At 42.8% G+C, this 15,478-nt stretch overlaps 1 pseudogene; it reads right to left on the reverse strand.

Moving 5' to 3' along the window:
* Positions 1-996: 996 nt before the first annotated feature.
* Positions 997-15,378, reverse strand: LOC132157802 (ubiquinone biosynthesis O-methyltransferase, mitochondrial-like; annotated as a pseudogene).
* Between the last annotated feature and the right edge of the window lie 100 nt (positions 15,379-15,478).

A 15,478-nucleotide genomic window follows, 5' to 3' on the forward strand; every position in this document is an offset into this window, starting at 1 on the left:
CTCTTCGATTTTTGTGCGCACACACTATACAACCTTGGGGCAGCGTTGGTATTCTCGTTCCCATTAGCGCTATTGAGCGCAGCATCGAGAGTAGCTTTTGATAGGGAACGTCTCTGGTTACTTGACTGTAACCCTGTTCCCTGAAAAAGCGGGAACGAGTTGCTGCACCTCAAAGCCGCACTGTCGACGAGTCCGGACGTCTCTTCAGACAAAGGGTTAACCTGAGGATGTTTCCGTTTCACGTCTATTTATAACCTGCAGGTGCACGTTATCGGTGACGTCACCTGCCGAGGTTATTTAAGCCAATTCTTGCCGTGTTTGACACACATGCTTCACAACTGGTCGAACAAATAATGTTCTCATTAGCGCTATTGAGCGCAGCATCTCGTTCCCGCTTTTTCAGGGAACAGGGTTACAGTCAAGTAACCCGAGACGTTTTGTAAATAAATAAAAAGTATATGAATGCATAATGTACAATAATCAAAAATTGTACAAAAATTAATAAATGTACATTGAATAATACATTGAAATAGTTTTCAATTTATAAGAGATACAACTCCAAGGACGTGCTCAAAGTAGAGAATTGTTCGGTCTGAAGAAAATTCCCTCTCAATGATGACACAACTGATTTCATTTTATTAAGTACCTACAGTTTTTAAGCTCTAAGTCACAAATCATTATACAATTCTCTTTGTCTGTTTGGCCTCTGACATGAACCAATCAAATATGACTACCACAATTCAGACAACTAAATGGTTGTTAAAAATATATCAAAGAATCTATGAAATGACATGTGAAATGTTGAAATGGACTATGGCATGTTGAGCGGATCAAAAGTGCTTCAATATCAAATTCTCTTCAAATTGTAACACAATGCAAAGAATGATTATTACTGGAGAATGATTATTACTGGTTCAGCAATTCTTCACTATGCAACATATTTTGACACCTTGAATTTGGGCTATTTCTCCATTTTCGAGCAAGTGAAGTCTGTTTTGATAGCATTTCCACATTATAATAGCTCAGCTACAACTTGTTTCTCGACCTGGTTCATCCAGATTCTCACTCTCAGCCCAGACCACGTCAGGCTGGGGTTCTTCTTTGCGTTTGATTGCATGCAGCGCATAGTTGATGGCCATGCTCTGCTGCCAGCTCCACGCTCCTGTGAGAGGATTGTATATCATGCCTCTGATAGCCTCCACGTACAAACCAACTGGGATACAGTGAGACAGAAAGATGGTAAAAGCAAGGAATAAATTCTGCTGTACAATAATCATTATAGCAGGGGAAAAAAGAGATCATATTGAACCATTAAGTAATATATACCAGTGCCCAGTTGCATGAAACTCCTTAAGTGAGGGTTTCCCTGAGGGAGAAAAAATCCCTGAGGTAAGGGATTTCATTAAGAGCGTTGCAAGAAACCTCTTAACTGTCACCCTTACCTAAGTGTTTATACTAAGTGTTTCACAGTAGTTTCTGACAACATACGGCAAAGATCGCCGCGGTTGCTATAGTTACTACCTCTAACAGTAAACAGAACATAACGAACCACAAAGCCAAACCCTTGCTAAAATCACACTTGTATTAATATATTTTTGCTATGGAGAGTACAAACATAACAGAAAACAAAAAAACGTAAACCAAACTGGACAGAGGAGGAAAAGGAAATTATTGTTTTAGTAAGTGGTTATAATAATAATAATAATAATAATACTTTTCAGCCTTTCATCAACCATTCATCATCTCCAAGGGATTATTACGATCATTAAAAACACGCCTTGGTATTTCCTCTTCAATTAGCACTAAATCAGCCATCGTATTCTGAGTTTAAGTTGACTTAAGGGAGCTGTTTTGGTCCCTTAAATTTATCAAGGTGAAATGGCCACTAAGAACTTTGTAGCAACGCTTAAGGGAACACTTAGATAATTAAGGGGAAAAACTTAATAACAGCCTTAAGTTCCTTAAGGAAACCCTTAGGGTTTTTTCTTGCAACCCAAGTTTCACTAAGGGTACCCTTAACCTTATTTCTAAGGGATTTCTTAGCTTAAGGAGTTTCATGCAACTGGGCACAGGCTTTTCCAACAGTAGCTGTTATTTAAACAGCAAAGAAGATCTGTGATAGAAAAGTGGAGGGGTAATACCCAGAAACTGATCAATGAATGATGAAATGGAAGACAGAGGCAACACTCACAAGACTCCAGAAGTCGTTCCAAATCCTCTGGGCTGATGAACTTCTCCCAGTCATGAGTTCCACTCGGAACAATCCTTAACAGCTGCTCCGCTGCCACAATCCCAAAAACGTAGGACACATTCGTTTTGTTAAGAGTGGTGATGAAAAGAGAGCCACCAGGCTTAAAAAAAAAAAAAACATAATACATAGCATACATAAATTAATTGTTTTATTATTGGATATTAACATTAATTTAATTCACACTATAATGATATGACAAATTTTGTGTAAAAGGATCCTCGTCTATAAATCACTCAATGACTTAGGACTGGAATATATTGCAGATATGTTCACTGAATATAAACCTAACAGAGCACTCAGATCATTAGGATCGAGTCAGTTAGAAATACCAAGGGTTCACACAAAACAAGGGGAGTCCGCCTTCAGTTACTATGCCGCCCACAGTTGGAATCAGCTTCCAGAAGAGATCAGATGTGCTAAAACACTAGTCACATTTAAATCTAGACTCAAAACCCATCTGTTTAGCTGTGCATTTATTGAATAAGCATTGTGCGATGTCCAAACCGATTGCACTGTATTTTACGTGTTCACTGTATTTTATGTAAAATCATTTTCTATTTTTAACTGTTTTAAATTCATTTTAAATAAGTCAATTTTTAAATCATTTCCAAAGTTTTAAAATTGCTTGTTTTTATTTTTGTATTACTTTTCTTCATGACTTATTTTACTTTCTTTTGTTAAGCACTTTGAATTACATTGTGTACGAAATGTGCTATATAAATAAACTTGCCTTGCCTTTAAGTGTTCCCTCCTTGAATTAAATACATTTAAAATAAAAATGCATACAATAGCAGTAATATACTTTTTTTTTCTTATTGTGAGATACATTTTAATATAATTTTAGATTTATTGATATATTTTATTTTACATTTAAATTATTCAGTGATTTTTGTCAATTCTAAATAAACAATCTAAAATGAAACTGAAAAAAAGAGAAAGGAAGCAAAACAGAAAATGACTGATGAAAGTGCCTGGATGTCACCGTATTAGAGATTATAAAGATTATGGGGATCTGGAGTAACTCTTGTCCTCTGGCACACTGACACAGGAGATTAAATTAGTCCATTCTGTTCTCTTTGCTGGGAATCCCACGGTTACTTTTGTGCTACTGTCACTATTTCAGATGTCAGTGATGTGTCAGTGATGTTGACACACCTTCAACACCTGCTGGCAACAGCTGGCAAAGGCGTCCAGGTCAGCCAGATGTTCCACCACCTCAGATGCCACTACAGCATGAAATCGCTCTACTTCCTCCTCAGCGAGCTCCTCCAGGGTGCAGGCCTGATAGCGAACTCCCTTTTGTAAATCAGGATCATAGGAGGAGTGCAGCTCTGCGGTCTGCACACTGTCCTCCACTGGGTCGATTCCCAGGACGTCTGCTCCTAACCTCCCTAGTGGCTGAGAAAGGTTAGTGCTACTTTGTTTTTTGATACCCATCTTTGACAGCATCAACAGCAGTGTTAGTTATTGTTCACTTTAACTAAAATTGCTACATATTAATTTAAGTAATTAAAACAAAACTGACAAAATAAAATATTCATATTAAACTTAAAATAAAAACTAGAAATGTTGCCTAGGCAAATGTAGTGGAATACATTTCATTTAAAGTACTGAAATGATTAAAATAACTAAAATAAACTAATAATAATAAACTAAGAATAATAATGACAAAAGCAGACAAATATCTCTCTATATTAGTATTTTCACCAGCTAAAAAATGGTTTTAAGTCAGTTCTTTCTATCTTTTGCTGTAGTGTGTTGTAATTTGTGATGTCTCAAATAGTTAAGGATTATACACAAGTACATTTGAAAGCTGACGGCACATATTCAGCAACTCTCATTGATTTAATTTTTACAAATGTAAAAGATTTATGTTCGGAGGCAGTCTCTATTCCAGTCAGTTGCAGTGCCCATAATTTAATAGCTGTGAAAAGAATTACAAAAGTATCTAAATCTGGTCCAAATTTTATTCATAAAAGGACATATAAAAAGTTTAAAGAGAATGATTTCATAGACGAAATGAGGAGTGTAGATTGGTTGGAAGTTACACAGCAGCGGAATCCTGCTAGAGCTGTGGCCATTTTTGATAACTTGATAACCAGAGTAATAGACAAACATGCTCCTTTAAGGAAACAAACTGTGAGAAATGTCTCAACTCCATGGCTGGATCAAGAGCTCAAAGAATATATGAGGCACATGAATCAAGCTAAAGCAGAAGCTATTAAACAGAATGATGTGGTTCAGTGGAATAAGTATCGTAAATTTAGAAATCAGGTGACTAAAATGAACAAATGTAAAAAACAAATATATTATCAAAATAAATTAAGAGATGCTGGAATGGACAGTGCAAAGGTATGGAAAACACTTAATGAATTACTGGGAAGGAAAACAAAACGTAATACAACATTATTAGAGGCTGATGGGATTTGTCTTACTAGACCAAAAGAGATTGCTAATTATTTGAGCCATTTTTTTAAGCATAAAATACAAAAATTAGACAAACCATGGATTTGGGACAAGATGAAAATATCTCATATGATCTAATATCAAATAGGATTATGAAAACAAAAGATTGCCAGCTTTTGTTTTCATAATCACTGTAACAGAGGACAATGTGAAGAAAATATTAAAAGCAAGTAAAGATAAACCCTGTGGAATAGATCACTTAGATGTTAAATTGTTGAAGATGGTAGTAAATGTCATTGCTTTGCCCATTTCTCATATAATTAATTTGAGTTTAACAGCAGGTGTTTTTCCCTCACAATGGAAAAAAGCAAAAATTTTACCTTTAATAAAAAATAACAAAGAACAGTTTTCAGGTCAGAATAGCAGACCAATAAGTTTATTACCGGCAGTAAGCAAAGTGATGGAAAAAGTTGTGTATGATCAAATACAAGAGTATTTAGATGTAAATGGGTTAAACACAAGGTATCAGCATGCTTATAAAATGGGTCATTCCACAACAACAGCACTTACTCAGTTAACTGACTATTGGCTACAGGAAATTGATAAGAATTTAGTGGGCACAGTATTTTTAGATTTAAGTGCAGCCTTTGATGTTCTAGACCATAATATTTTATTAAAAAAGTTAGTTTGTTATGGATTTGAACCAATTGCTGTTAGATGGATTGAAAGCTATCTTAGAAAATGTGAGTACACAGTTTACTTTAATGGTAGCTACTCTGAGGTGAAAGAAATTAGTTGTGGGGTGCCCCAGGGCAGTTGTTTAGGACCCCTTTTATTTTCCGTTTTCACAAATGATTTTCCACTTGTAATTAAACATGCAACCATGGCAATGTATGCAGATGACACAACTTTGTGTCAATCAGCAAGAGATATAGATCAACTGAATATTATGTTAAATATGGAGTTAGACTTGGTCATCCAATGGATTACTGACAATAAATTACTGATTAATGTAGGTAAAACCAAATGTATGATACTGGGGTCAAAATATTTTCTTAAGCCATCATTAACATTGCACTTAGATATAGGAGGAAATGTGATTCAGCAAGTAGAAGAAATTCATCTATCGGGTGTAATTGTGGATAGCTCATTATCTTGGAATAGCCAAATAAATAAAATATTGCAAAGAATGGGTCGTAGTATGGGAATAATCAGATACTGTAAGAAATTTATTCCCAAATGGCTGACCAAACGATTAGCCCAATCTTTAGTATTAGCTCATTTAGACTACGTGTCAGTTGTTTGGTCAAATACCAATGAAAATAATTTATACAAATTGCAAGTCGCACAGAATAAAGTGGCACGTATCGTTCTTTGTTGTCCATATACAACTAATATAATCACAATGCACAATAATTTGGCATGGTTAACTGTAAAATATAGATTGAAATATTGTCTTTTATCATTTATTCATAATATCATTGAAACAAAAACTCCTGAAATAATTTACAGAAAATTGACATTTTTTGCTGATCAACATAATTACTGCACAAGACAAACCACTGGAATGCGATGTGTTCTGCCTCAAGTCAGAACTAATCAGTTTCAGAGAACAGTTTTTTATCGGGCCATGGTTGCATGGAATGGATTACCAGGATTTTTGTTGTTGGAAAATAACAGAAATTGTTTTCAAAAGAAATTAAAATTGTTTCTGTTCACACAAGAGTCATGATGCTGGAGGAGTATGGTAATATGGAAAGATGTTTTATAGTTTGTATTGGAGAGCTATTTATTATATGTTTAAATGTATAGCATTTTTTGTTTGTTTGTTTATTTATTTAATTGCATTGGGTTATTGTAGATGATGTCCAGTTTGAGGATGGGTGTGAGTGTGTGTGTGTGTGTGTGTGTGTGTGTGTGTGTGTGAATAATGTATAAAATGGTGAATTATTTAAATTTTGATGTAATGAAGAGGAGACCCCAGGAAGAATAGCAACTGAGATTTCAGGCGCTAATGGGGATCTTAATAAATGAAATGAAATGTCAGTAGAAAATATCAGTTTACGGTTCCAAACATTCATTTTGCCATTTTTTGTCATTCTTCATGTCACTCAAGACAGACTGGATGGTGATGAGATCAGATCTCTGTGTGCTGGCTGTTGTCATACTTAGTGCAAACAAAAATCTCACTGGATTATTACAATTAGTGGCAAAAATTAATGTTTAGAAATGTAAACTTATATATTATACAAGTATATATACTTAACTTTATAATATATATAAATATTGAAAACAACACTAACCCTCAGGAGAGATATTAGCAATTTTTCATTGTTCATTTTGGATTTGTATTAGATTTGTATGGTAAACACATTTTAATGGAAAATAAAATTGGATGTAAAACTTCTAGGTGTAAAAAACAAAATAAAACAAAAGTTGGACAAAAAAAAAACAATAACAAAATTGCACATCGCCCTCTGTTGGTCATTCAGAAATAGGGCTGCAGTAACTAGTCAATTGTCTGTACCAATGATGTGCCCTAAAGGGGATCTTCCGACAGAAGCTTTTTCATGACAGGACACTCAAGAGACATCATGCTCTCCAAAACAAAACAATGACACATCAGGTAAAGAGACAGCCTGGAGAAAGTGTGTTTGTCTCAGTGGAGGAAATCACTGGGCGTGAAGCTGTCTGTTTTAATCGTGAAGTTCAGTTGGTAGGTTTTCAGTTATCATTTGTGGCCATCTAAAAATAATCATTCATGTTATTAAACCTAACAAATGTGAGACCAGCTTTATCCTGCTACCACACCCAGACCAGATCTCAAATAACAAAATATCATACAGTAAACTGAAAAACTACTAATACAGCTAGCTCAATACTTATCTGTAGCCATTTTCATAATTAACACTAGTTACCTCACTCAGCACACCTCCACCACAGCCGACATCCAGGATTCGTAGTCCAGCTAGAGGTTTGCCGCACGCCATGCACAGTCAAAAAATTATCCCTGAAAATGGGGTCAAAGGTCACAAAATGAGGTTAAGAAGGCATTAGGATAGAAAACATATAACGTCTGGTCATGCAGAATGCATGTGCATCAGACTGACGTGAAACAGAAAATCCAAAGCTAATCACAGAATGCAATTCCACAGTGTGCTTCCTGAGCCACAAACATGTCTTACTGCTAGCCCCCTCTGGCTAGACACATGCCTCTGACATCCTGAAGCGATCGCACATCCTCACTGCTCGTCTTGCTGGACCTAAGGGCATCATCCTCACGATCTTCCCCAAAAGCCTGGATGGACCATGCAGACCAAAGAAGCCTGAGGTGCTCAATGCCAATCCTGTTAACTCAGCCCATCTTTGCCAACAAACCCCATTGTCTTTGAAGGAATTCCCTGCCTGATCACTAGAAAACACACATTCCTCAAGTACAATGTAATAACCAGCAACAGCACAGAGGTCCCTCATTTAAACAAACCCCGGGGCACCGCCATATACACTGTACACTACAACTTATCTCGTGTTCATGGAAGGGGAAGAAATTGTGCACTGGATGATTCCAGGAGGCGAGGGGAAAGGCTTACAGTGACAATCGCAATATCCATCCTGACCTTTTTGGAAACAGCTGCCAAGAGAAGAATCACAGACATGCTGCATAAACTCTAGCTGCTGTCCTCACTCTTTCATCCTAATTGGTGAAATTACCTGGACATGGAACAGATGCTTCTGTTTTCTATCTCTGGACGTGCCAGTACTATTGATAGAACAGCCCGAGCTGGATTAACAGAAATTATTCAAATAAGATTATTATCATCAAGAATGACTACTTGTATTCAAGCAAGACTACTTGTATTAAATTGATCAAAAGTCTGCTTCACATAAATTCTGTTCTTTTGAACTTTCTATTCATCAAGGAATCCTGGGACGAAATATGGTTCACAATGGTTTGCAATCACAGGAATAAATTACAAAATGCATAAAAATAGAAAACAATTCGTTTCAACTGTAATAATATTTCCAAAATTTGTTTAATTTCTCAGAATTTTTCTGAATTGTGAGATATAAACTCACAGTTGCTAGTTTTAAAGTAAGAATTAAAAGATATACACACAGTTCTGACTTTTCTCACAAAACTTTTGAGATTATGTTATTCAATTTTTAGAGATTAAGCATTTTAAGACATAAAATGCCATCTTAATGTCAAAAATAAAAGGTGATGAAAATGCACTTAAATTTGTTATATAAACAAATCAAATAGTCAGAAAAAAAATTATATTGTGCATCCCTAATTAAAACAGTGTTTTGTTCATTCATAAATTTTAAAATTAAGCTATTGTGCATACAACATTTATGATGACATCACATCACTTTTAGACATTAATGTGTCATGGAAAATAAGACCATTTAAAATTATCTGATAAAAGCAATAAGGTGCAGAAAACCTTATCTTAGCTTAAAAAATGAAATGAATGTATAAGGTAGGTATACATTCATAAAAATAACCTTAAACATTATGATGTAAAACATTTTTTTAAATAAAATACTATAGTGGTACCATGGCACTTTTATAAGCTGTACACACCATATGAAAGGCACTCTCAGGTCATTCATGGAGTGTAGGACTGCAAACGTACTCGGTTACTAACGTAACCTCAGTTCTCTCTAGAAGAGGGAACGAGTACTGCGTCTTAGCTAAGACGCTACGGGAAAAGTCTCTTTTTTTAACGATACACTGAAGCAAAAAATTATCCTTAATTTTGAATTATTGTAAAGCGCATTTGCAGCAGCACACAGCCATAGGCGAGACGGCTCGCTCGCTCGCTCATTGGCTGCTCTGCGGCAGCTGCACAAGCCTATCGAGCGCAGGCTGATGCAACATCAGACCAATGAGGGCGCTCGCGCCCTCCATGCCACTTCCCGCCGAAACGGGTGTGGCCTAGCCCTATAAAGGGAGCTCGGAAAGGCTGACTCACCTGATTTATTTCATCGCCGAAGCGAACCAGAGTGAATCGTACGCACGGCAGAGAACGCAGTACTCGTTCCCTCTTCTAGAGAGAACCGAGGTTACGTTAGTAACCGAGTACGTTCTCTTACGAGAGTTCTCTCGTACTGCGTCTTAGCTAAGACGCTACGGGAACCCAATGTAAAGCGCCGTGCGTGCAGAGATCACACACCAATAAACCTGGAAGCGACGCCCAGGATTTACAGTGCACAATCACCAGAGGGACTCACAGAGAGTCCTAGAACAGGAGGGGGGAACCCTCTGTCCCATATCTAGCAACGTCCGTAGACGCGGCAATATGACATCACATAATCAAGGCAGGGCCTGACTAATGTGGTAATGTGGGTCTTACGCAATACTGCCCATATAACAGTCGGCAGCGCATAGCGCTTGCGATCTCAGAGTTCCAATCAGGACCCTGATTCAACTACACCGACAACAGCTTTGCTTGCAGGGCGGGAACCTCTAGGTTATAGAACCTGATAAATGTAGACGGCGAGGCCCATCCTGCCGCCATACATATATCCTGTAAGGAAATCCCACTAGACTACGCCCACGACGAGGCGACGCCTCTTGTGGAGTGTGCTCTGACGCCCAGTGGGCACTGAAGGCCCCTGGAAGCGTAAGCTAACGCTATAGCGTCAATAATCCATCTGGATAAGCTCTGTTTCGAAACAGCCATTCCCTTGGAACGTCCACTGAACGAGACAAACAGCTGCTCAGTCTGTCTGAAGACAGCCGAGCGAGACACATAAGTTCTTAAAACCCTAACGGGGCAAAGAAAACTCGAATCTCCATCCTCTTCTGACACCAACAGGGCGGACAGGGAAATAACCTGAGCCCGAAACGGTGTGTTGAGGGATTTCGGCACATAACCGTGCCTAGGCTTGAGTATGACCCTTGAGTCATTAGGCCCAAACTCCAAGCAAGTCGGGCTCACCGAGAGCGCGTGCAGGTCACCCACACGCTTCACTGAAGCGAGAGCCAACAAGAACACTGTCTTGAATGACAGACATTTGAGGCTAATCGTTTGGATAGGCTTGAAAGGAGAACCCTTCATGGCCTCCAAAACCGTCGAGAGGTCCCATACAGGGACTGACGGAGGTCTGGGAGGATTCAGCCTCCTAGCTCCTCTAAGGAAGCGGATGACCAAGTCGTTCCTTCCTATTGACTGACCGAGCGTTGTCTCAGAAAACGCTGCGATAGCTGCCACGTAAATTTTGAGCGTGGAGGGGGCTCTGCCCTTATCCAACAGCTCCTGTAGGAATCCGTCACCTCACAACTAAGGGGTGAACGTCCCCGAGCTGTGCACCAGCTGGAGAATACTAACCACTTCGAGGCATACAGCCGTCGAGTCGACGGACCTCTAGCCTGAGCGATAGTGTTTAACACTCCCACTGAGAGATCAGCGGGTAACCGTTGAGCGCCCATACATGGAGGGACCACAACTCCGGTTGAGGGTGCCAAATCGAGCCCCTGGCCTGCGAGAGAAGGTCCCTCCTCAACGGCACTGGCCACGGGGCAGTGTCTGCTAACTGCATCATATCTGGAAACCATGGTTGGTTCTTCCAAAGTGGTGCTACCAGCAGTACTGAGCATTTCATTTCCCTCACCCGTTCTATCACCTGCGGAAGGAGGGAGACGGGGGGAAAGGCATAGAGCGGGCGGCACGACCACCTTTGTGACAGCGCGCTCGCGTTCTTGGAAAAGAACGCGGGGCAGTGAGCGTTTTCGTGGGACGCGAAGAGGTTCACTTCCGCCCTGCCGAATCTCTCCAACAACAGCTAGACTGTTTGTGGGTGTAGAGACCATTCGCCCGTGGGAATGTTGCTCCTGGACAGTCTGTCCGGACCCAGATTCTGTAGCCCAGGCACATGAACTGCTCTCAGCGAGCACAAGTTGCGCTGAGCCCAAACCAGGAGGCGTTCCGCCAACCTGTACAGGTTTCGGGACCTGAGACCGCCCTGGCGATTTATGTAGGACACCACAGACATGTTGTCCGAACGAACTAAGACGTGGTGGCCCTTGATTCGGGGAGAAAAACGCGTCAGCGCGTTTTCCACTGCCAGCATTTCCAGACAGTTGATATGTTGGAGCTTTTCCCGTTCTGACCACAGGCCAAAGAACGGTCTGCCCTCGAGCAGCGCTCCCCATCCCGAAGTGGAGGCGTCTGTCGACACCACTCTCACTTTCGAGGAAGTCCCCAGGCTTACACCTGATTGGTACCAGTCGTTCGCTGTCCAGGGTTTCAAGGCTGTGACACAGCTCTGATTGACCTTGAGACGCAACTGACCGGATATCCACGCTCTGCGCGGTACCCGCGCTTTCAGCCAGAACTGCAAGGGGCACATGCGGAGCAGGCCCAACTGAAGAACTGATGATGCTGAGGCCATGAGACCTAGCATCGTCTGAAATTCTCTGAGCGAAAAGGTCGCGCCGCAGCGGAAAGAGCTCGCTGCGCGCTGAATGCTCAACGCGTGCTGTGGCGACAGCCGCGCCGTCATGGAGCGTGAGTCCAGAGCTATACCCAAGAACAGTATCGTCTGACTGGGGTTCAGCGAACTCTTCGTCCAGTTGACACTGAGACAGAGTTTCTCGAGGTGATCGAGTAAAATGGCCCTGTGCTCCACGAGCTCTGATCGTGATTGCGCCAGAATCAGCCAGTCGTTCAAATAGTTCAGCACTCGCATGCCTCTGAGTCTGAGAGGAGCAAGCGCTGCGTCCATGCACCTCGTAAACGTACGAGGAGCCGTGGACAAGCCGAACGGCAGGACTGTATACTGGTATGTCTGGCCCTCGAAGGCGAATCTCAAGTATCGCCTGTGACGTGACGCTATCTGTATTTGAAAATACGCGTCCTTCAGGTCTATCGACATGAACCAGTCTCCTCTGCGAATATGCGCGAGGAGTTTCCTGGTCGTAAGCATTTTGAAACTGTGTTTCACCAATGCCCTGTTCAGCTGTCTTAGATCCAGTATGGGCCTGAAACCCCTGTCTTTCTTGGGCACTAAAAAGTATCTGCTGTACAGCCCCCCTTCGCTTTGAGCTTGAGATACAGGCTCCACAGCCCCTTTGCTCAACAGTTTTGATATTTCGGCCCGAAGTAGGTGTGCTACTTCTGTTTTGACCGTAGATTCGACGCGCGCTAAAAAGCACGGAGGGCGTCGAAAAAACTGTAGCGAGTAGCCTCTCTTTATAATGTCTAGCACCCAATCCGAAACCCCTGGAAGCGCTGACCATGCATCTGCATGAATGGCTAAGGGTTGGATGCGAAGAAGCGCGCTCTGTTGGCTGGGCAACAGCAGCGCTTCGATGTGCTGTAACATGGGCATTATGCCTGTGACGTTTGAGGCGGGGAGCGCGCTGATCACAGCGGGCAGATCGCTCCTCCTCAACCCCGCCACGGTGCTTAACCGAGTGAGGGAGGGCTGAGCGGGTCCCGTGGGACTCGTGCTGTCTGTGAGTAATTGTGGGCTGTAAGCGTGCACATTTACTGCTTTCGACTCACTGTCTGCCTGGGCAGAACGCATGTGCACGGGTTTCGTTTTTACAGAAACCACACGCCGTGTGTGACATAGTGTTTGTGGGCACTGAGGAGTGGGCACGTTTACTATGTAGTGCGCGCGAACGACCTGAGTCGCTTTTATGGGCGCGAGCCCTGTGTGAAGGGCTGTGCTTATATGTGGAGATGGGCACTGAGCAGTGGGCATCGTCACTACATTTATAGCACCATCGGCCGTGGCCGGGACACCAGAAATTACACTCTTTTCGGGAAATATCTGGGTAGCCGTGATAACGGCTTTTGTGTGCAGGCAAGCGGGCAACTGTACAGGCTTGCGCATTGCAGAAAACGCTGAGACAGTCACAATTCCTGGAACTGAAACAGCGGCGCGCTTGGGTGAGAGCTCGGCCACAGCGGAACTCGTACACCGGCGCTTTCCTAGAAGTGCTAGGATGACTTCGGGGCTTCCGGCCTCACCGTAATCCTCTGCTGTGGTCCCCGCGGCGCAGGGCGACGGCTGGTAGAGCGAGAACGGGGTCTCGAGCTGCGTTGCTGACGCTGTTGCGATGAAGCAGCAGGAGGCGGGGGGTGTGGCTGAGAGCTTCGCGGGGCCGGTCTAGCACGACTCGCTGCAGAACCGGAGCGCTTCGGGAGGAAGTGCTTGAAAGCTTGCGACGCTTTCTGGTCCTCGACGAATCTCTCAACGAACTCGTTGACAGACGATCCGAAGAGGCCAGCGGAAGTCAGCGGGGCATTGAAGAACGCAGTGTGCTCAGACTCCGCCATGTCTGATAGCGTCAGCCATAGATGCCTCTCAGCCACAGTAGCGGAAGCCATAACTCGTCCCATGGCCTGTGCAGCAGACTTAGTAGCGCGAAGAGAGAGATCCGAAGCACTCCTCAAATACGCGAGACAGATAGCTTCAGGTCCCATCTCATCCAGCTTACGGAGGAGATCACCCTGGAAAATCTGCAGCGTGGCCATGGTGTGTAATGCAGACGCAGCCTGCCCAGCAGCAGAGAAGATCCGCGCGAGCAGAGATGACGTCATGCGGCAGGCTTTAGATGGCAACACCGCTTTCGTCCACCGTCCAGCAGAGGGCGGGCAAAGGTGCGTCGCTATCGCCTGTTCTACCGGCGAAAGTGACTGGTAGCCTCTGTTTTTAGCATCATCCAGTGCGAAGAATGCTGGTGAAACAGACGAACGAGTTCGCGCTGAGTATGGAGCGTTCCAAGCTTTCGCCACCTCTTCATGAAGCTCAAGAAGAAACGGGGCGGGCTTTGAGCTAGGAGAACGAGAGGGGGGCGCTGGTGCAGACCACTCGAGGCCGAGGCTCGTCGCGGCCGGCGTGAGCACTCGCATCAGCTCCTTCTCGATATCAGCCCGTCTGCTGGGCTTCTGCAGTACTGCAGTAGGAATGGCTCGTCCCACTGAGATGCTATCTGATGACGCGTGCTTCCTCTCGTGATCCAACGATGCGTGAGCTTCGCTGAAGAGATGAAAAATCAGGTGAGTCAGCCTTTTCGAGCTCCCTTTATAGGGCTAGACAACACCCGTTTCGGCGGGAAGTGGCATGGAGGGCGCGAGCACCCTCATTGGTCTGATGTTGCATCAGCCTGCGCTCGATAGGCTTGTGCAGTTGCCGCAGAGCAGCCAATGAGCGAGCGAGCCGTCTCGCCTATGGCTGTGTGCTGCTGCAAATGCGCTTTACAATAATTCAAAATTAAGGATAATTTTTTGCTTCAGTGTATCGTGTAAAGAGACTTTTCACGTAGCGTCTTAGCTAAGACGCAGTAGAGAGAACTCTCCCTGTAAGTCCCACCACTTGCTCGCCATTGCCTGGAACTTCCGCACCTCGGCGGGGTCAAGAGTGGTCTGGGAGAGATCGTTAATTATTCTCTGCTAAACAAAAACCGAGTAACCATGAACGAGTAAACTGGAACACTGGCCTATTAACAATATAAACATGCAATTAATTGCATGTACTCTTGTTATGTTGATAAATCAGTCTCACCCGTTTGACAGCCGATTCTTCTGTCTGTGATGCTGACACACCGTCCAGCTGCACAGAGACCGCACTGTTTTCACTCTAGAGGACACGCTTCCGGTTAACGGGCATTTAAATGTAGATTCTGCCAACAGCCCAAAAGCTAATCGTGCTAATTTGTTGGAGTACATAATTGCATTTTACTGCGTTACATGCATCTTAAATTATCATGACTTCAGTCAGTAAATCCAGTGTGAACGTGGCGTGTTCGCAGAACTTCTGACCGAGCAGAAACTCGGCAGGGAATCAAACGCTCCTATCCTG

The sequence above is a fragment of the Carassius carassius genome, chromosome 15 (genome assembly GCF_963082965.1).
Source record: "Carassius carassius chromosome 15, fCarCar2.1, whole genome shotgun sequence".
In the NCBI taxonomy this organism is placed as follows: Eukaryota; Metazoa; Chordata; class Actinopteri; order Cypriniformes; family Cyprinidae; genus Carassius; species Carassius carassius.